This window comes from Etheostoma spectabile, chromosome 20 (assembly GCF_008692095.1).
Source record: "Etheostoma spectabile isolate EspeVRDwgs_2016 chromosome 20, UIUC_Espe_1.0, whole genome shotgun sequence".
NCBI classification, from domain to species: Eukaryota; Metazoa; Chordata; class Actinopteri; order Perciformes; family Percidae; genus Etheostoma; species Etheostoma spectabile.
This window is the reverse complement of record NC_045752.1, coordinates 24,002,370-24,007,650: the sequence shown is the minus strand read 5'-3', so window position 1 is coordinate 24,007,650 and position 5,281 is coordinate 24,002,370. Positions and strand designations below refer to the sequence as shown.

Sequence of the window (5,281 nt, the reverse complement as noted above, 5' to 3'; positions counted from 1 at the left end):
GCCCCTTAGTGCCAATTGGGCATTGTTTTAATGCCATGGCCTACCTGAGCATTGTTTCTGAACATGTCCATCCCTTTATGGCCACAATGTACCCATCCTCTTATGGCTACTTCCAGCAGGATAATGCACCATGGCACAAAGCTTGAATCATTTCAAATTGGTTTCTTGAACATGACAATGAGTTCACTGTACTAAAATGGCCCCCACAGTCACCAGATCTCAGCCCAATAGAGCATCTTTGGGATGTGGTGGAACAGGAGCTTTGTGCCCTGGATGTGCATCCCACACATCTCCATCAACTGCAAGATGCTATCCTATCAATATGGGCCAACATTTCTAAAGAATGCTTTCAGCACCTTGTTGAATCAATGCTACGTAGAATTAAGGCAGTTCTGAAGGCAAAAGGGGGTCAAACACAGTATTACTAAGGTGTTCCTAATAATCCTTTAGGTGAGTGTATAAAATAGCTTTGTATACAGATTGTGTGAAAAGTAGTTACGTATTAACAAATAAATAAATATTGCACTGTAATGAAATGAAATGAAATGGTTAAGTATTAAATAATAAAAAAAATTGCACTGTAATGAAATGAAATGGTTAAATATTTAATATTGCACTGTATGAAATTGCACAGATTCCAGTGTCCTTTAAGGTATAACCGTGTTGCACAGTAGGAGGGAAGAAGAAAGTCCAGTTAAGCATGGGGGGGGATCAATCATGCTTTGGGGTTGTATTGTAGCCAGTGGCACAGGGAACATTTCTTGAGTAGAAGTAAAAATGGATTCAATACAATTTCAGCACATTTTGGACACTAACTTGATGCCATCTGCGAAAAAGCTGAAGTTAAAGAGAGGATGCTTCTACAAATGGATAATGATCCTGAACTGAAGGTTTTGCCATGGCCTTCACAATCTCTTGACCTCAGCATAATTGAGAATAGCGAGACAGACATCCCAGAAATCTCCAAGAACTGGAAGACTTTTGGAAGGAAGAATGGGCGAAGATACCTCAAACAAGAATTGAAAGAGTCTTGGCTGGCTACAAGAAGCGTTTCCAAGCTGTGATACTTGCCAAAGGGGGCAGTACAAGGTATTTACTCTGCAGGGTACCCAAACTTTTGCAGACGCCATTTTTTTGTTTTCTGTTTTTTTTTAAAGTGTAAATGATGGAAATAAAATCTAACTTTTTGTGACATATTATACAAATGTCTAATCTGTCATTTGATGCCTTTTGGAGATTTTGCCATCTTTTCTTGGCTTCTTTATGCACATTAATACAAATTTTTACCTGGGGTGCCCAAACTTTTGAACCCCACTGTATGTAATCATATCAAGGTAACACTGACTGATAACATTTTTAGGGGTATTTTCCTGGTTTAACATCAGTACAATAAGGATGAAAGTAAAGAAGTAAACAGTAAAGAAGGTATTGTAAATTGCAAGGGTAAGAAGAAAGTAGAAAAGAGAAACAAAAGAAAACAGTCAAAGATGACATACGTTAAGAATGTCAGAGATAAGAGCAGGCATACCAAAGAAAGAGACAGAGAGAGGCCAGACACAAGCACCTCAGGCAGGGGTTCTGCAATCTGAACTACCAACATCAACACATACACACAGACACACAAACACACACACACACTTGAGGACACTGTGGAAATTCCACAGAAGAGTCACAAGAGCCACACCTCAGGCTAGCTGTTCACACATATCCCAGAAGAAAGAAGCTTTGATGCAAAGCCTGAATGCTTGCTTTTATCTGCCTCCATTGGGTCTATAGTATGTGTGTTTGTGTGTTTGTGTGTGGGTGTGTGTGTGTGTGTGTTGGACAATTTCTACACAAATGCTTTTAAAGTGTAGATTTTCCATTGTTTCTAAAAAGAGGCAACATGTTTGATTGGTTATGGTTGAGAAAAAGTATAGACAGAGAGCCTCGTTGACTTACACATGTCTGGCTTCTACAACTAAATTAATCTCCTAAAGTGTCACCACTACAATGTATGAGTGAAAATCTGCCCAGTGCCACTGGACATTTTGGTTGGCTCCACCACACAACTTGAATCCAGTTTTCTTCAAAGATATTTGATTTTTCTGCTTTCTGTCTGTGTGTGCGTGTGTGCCTGCCTGCACTCCAGTAGTAGCTCTGCAGTGGCTCACAGAGGCAACTTTCACTGCTAAAGTTTGGACTAGACAGTGGGCTGAGGACGACCCAGGGAAGTGCTCAGGGACCTGCCCGTACGATACAGATAAGGGCTCTCAGTGAAATACTCTTGTGTGTCATTGTGGCAAATATGTGCCCGCCACCAAATTTAGTGCTTTAGGTAATAACTGGAGCGGTTTCTGGCTCCAGCATCACTATTGTTTATCTGATAGCTAAAAGATGAACTAAAATATGAGTCATCAGCGGTGCATAAGCACTTGGGAAGCATTCATCTACTAAGGCCATCACTGTCTTTTCTGCAGCATAAACAGGGAATGACTTAGCTGTCTTTACCAGGCTGACCTGTATCAGAAGTTCGGAGGACTGGGATTAAGTTGGTTTTACACAGAGAGGTTTCCATTTTTTTATGATTAACAATTTCTATTTTTTAAACTGAATACAAAACGTACAATTTTCACATATGTGGAAGGCCTCAGTTGTCCACTGAGAGTTCTTTCCAACGTGTAGTCTACTCTCATTAATGGTGTGGGCTGAATATTAGTCAGCAACACTATACGATTCAACACTTAGCCAACTAAGTAGTAACATGTTTTATTCTTTCAGAAAGACAGATGCTATTAAACTCTAAATGAGGTTACATCACACAACCCACTAGAGCAGTGGTTTGCCAGGAAGTAGTCTATATCCTTGATCTTCCACTTCTAGGAGATTCGGATGGACGCATGTATTTTCCATTTCCTTCCACTTTCTTTGTGTTGTTAGAATTTTAAATGGTGGATTTCTGAGGACTATGGTTACCTAGTCCTCAGATCTCTGCAGGGTAAATCCAGACTAGACTATCTGTCCAATCAGAGTTTTCTCTCACACAACAATTTTTAGTTTTTTAGTTTGTTTTTAGTTTGTTTTTTTGATAGTGACAGTGTATTGACAGGAAAGGTGGGAGAGATGGGGGATGAAACGCAGCAAAGGGCCATAGGTCTGACTCAAACCCGGGCCGCCGCAAAGGACTCAGCCTACATGGGGCGCACGCTCTCACTGGGTGAGCTAGAGGTCGCTGGGAATGACATCACACCCGTGTTGAATGTGTTCCATTTACAAGTCGAATTTTCATTGTTTTCATTTTCAATGTTTCATTTCACATGACGTTGTATTTTGTGCATACAAACAGCGTAGCAACATGTCCACAGATAGAAGTTGGACAGTACTGTGTGTACGACTGATTTAGTGAGATACAAATAACACAGAAGTGCTTAGAACTGTATGTTTCTACAGCTTGCAAAACTGTTGATGCACAGCGCAGCATTGATGGATTTTGAGCTTGGGGCACTCGGTGGTTGCCCGAGTTTCAAGCTCGAAAATCCGAGTTCAGGGGGGCGTCTTTCCGACTTTGACCTTGGATAATCCCAGTTCCGAGTACAAACGGAACGCACTATTAATACCTTGAATTCACTGATTAAGGATTACCCCACAATTACACAATAAAGTTTCAGCTCACAGAGAGCGAAGCAGGAGCTGGAATTCAGCACTGATGATGATAATAATAATAATAATAATAATAATAATAATAATAATAATAATACTAATAATAATAATAATAATAATAATAATAAAAGATTGACAGAGAAACTATAAAGAAAAGCATGGTGATAGCAAAACAAAAGTTGTGTAGGGTTTTGTTAAATAAAAAAGTCCAGGAAGACATACCAATGACATTGGTAAAAAGAAGCTTCACAGCAAAAGACATGACGGGAGAACAAGTTGAAATGTTGTGAAAGAGGGAGAGACATCCTGCGAAAAAGAAAAGTTTTGTGATAGTGAATGCAGAGAGAAAAAAGAAAATGTGCGTCTAAAAATTATCCCACTGCAGAAGAGAGAGAAAAATGAGAATGAGGTGGAGGAGAAGAGGACAAATGACAAATCTTGATGAATATAAGAGCCAACAGAATCCTAATACTTACTTTATCACCCAGCCAGACTTCTCTTACAAATTACTTATTATGCAAATATCTCTGTATTTATTCCAATGACAAATCACACCGTCATATAAACAGACTCATGAAATACAGTGCACACAGACATCTGTGTGTGCACACACACATTAAAACGCAGGTGGTGAAACACACACATGCACGCACACACACACACACATGCACGCACACACGCACACACACACACACACACACACACGGTTTATTTATCTGTCATACTTCTCAAATCCAGTGATGTTTAATAACTGCTCCATTTGTTCCAATGATAAATGAGCCACTGCTGTACTGCATAAAGAGGATAGATCCTACAGTTCCACCTGCACTGTTGTTGTTGTGTGTGCTAATATATTTGTCAGTTTAATAGGCACTAGATGTGTGTGTCTGTTACTTATGTTTACATCTACTCTACCTTTTTCTACTTATTAAGTCTTTAATGGATCTCAGTGTCATATTTTAGAACATGAATGAACAGTTACTTAAAGGTCCAGTGTGTAACTTTTGTAGTTGTTCATTATCAAAATATGTATTGCAGTTCACAAACTTGTCCTTTTTTATGAATATTGATCACCATCATCAATTCCAAGAATTGGACAGGGGTCCAATAGGGGGTCCAGACTCTTCATTGTCCTGCACCATCTTGAAATACGTTAGCCGGTAAGGGACATATAGGATATACTGCTCCACCTTTCCTGTTTTCGTTGTCACTTGATAAACTAACAGGTGCTGTTAAAGGAGAATTCTGGTCGATTCCAACACATAGCTCTGTTGTTTTTAAATCTGGAGTCCTGTCAGTAGAGGAAAAAAAAAAAACAATCGGTGCTGCCTACACCGAGTTATCCTCCTGCTAGAGTTAGCACCCAACAGGCTTAAACAGGGCAAGTTTTAAAAATGTTTCAAGCCTCTAAACATGTTCAAAATTTCATAACAAGTGCCTACCCATGTGAAGAGATTCCTTCTGAATGAACACAGTGAATCTGACTGCAATAGATGTGAAAGAAAGGCATGAAAGTTGTGTTAATTCTGTTGATACTGTAAGGCGTGCTTTAGGACCGTACAGAGATAGAAACATATTTTTAAAAATAAGCAAATGCTTAATTTTTTTTAAAGTAAGTGCTGTAGTACAACTAGCAGGAGAC

At 39.3% G+C, this 5,281-nt stretch overlaps 2 long non-coding RNA genes across 2 annotated transcripts in view; one reads left to right on the top strand and one right to left on the bottom strand.

Annotated features, from left to right (window-relative positions):
• LOC116670247 (uncharacterized) overlaps positions 1–862 on the top strand; it is a 5,733-nt gene extending 4,871 nt beyond the window's left edge. Inside the window, exon 3 of the long non-coding RNA XR_004326980.1 lies at positions 852–862. This is a non-coding gene — a long non-coding RNA (uncharacterized LOC116670247). The remainder of the gene's footprint in view (positions 1–851) is intronic.
• The window catches only part of LOC116670246 (uncharacterized), an 11,205-nt gene extending 7,619 nt beyond the window's left edge, over positions 1–3,586 (bottom strand). The window contains exon 1 of the long non-coding RNA XR_004326979.1: positions 3,324–3,586. This is a non-coding gene — a long non-coding RNA (uncharacterized LOC116670246). The remainder of the gene's footprint in view (positions 1–3,323) is intronic.
• Positions 3,587–5,281: the final 1,695 nt, after the last annotated feature.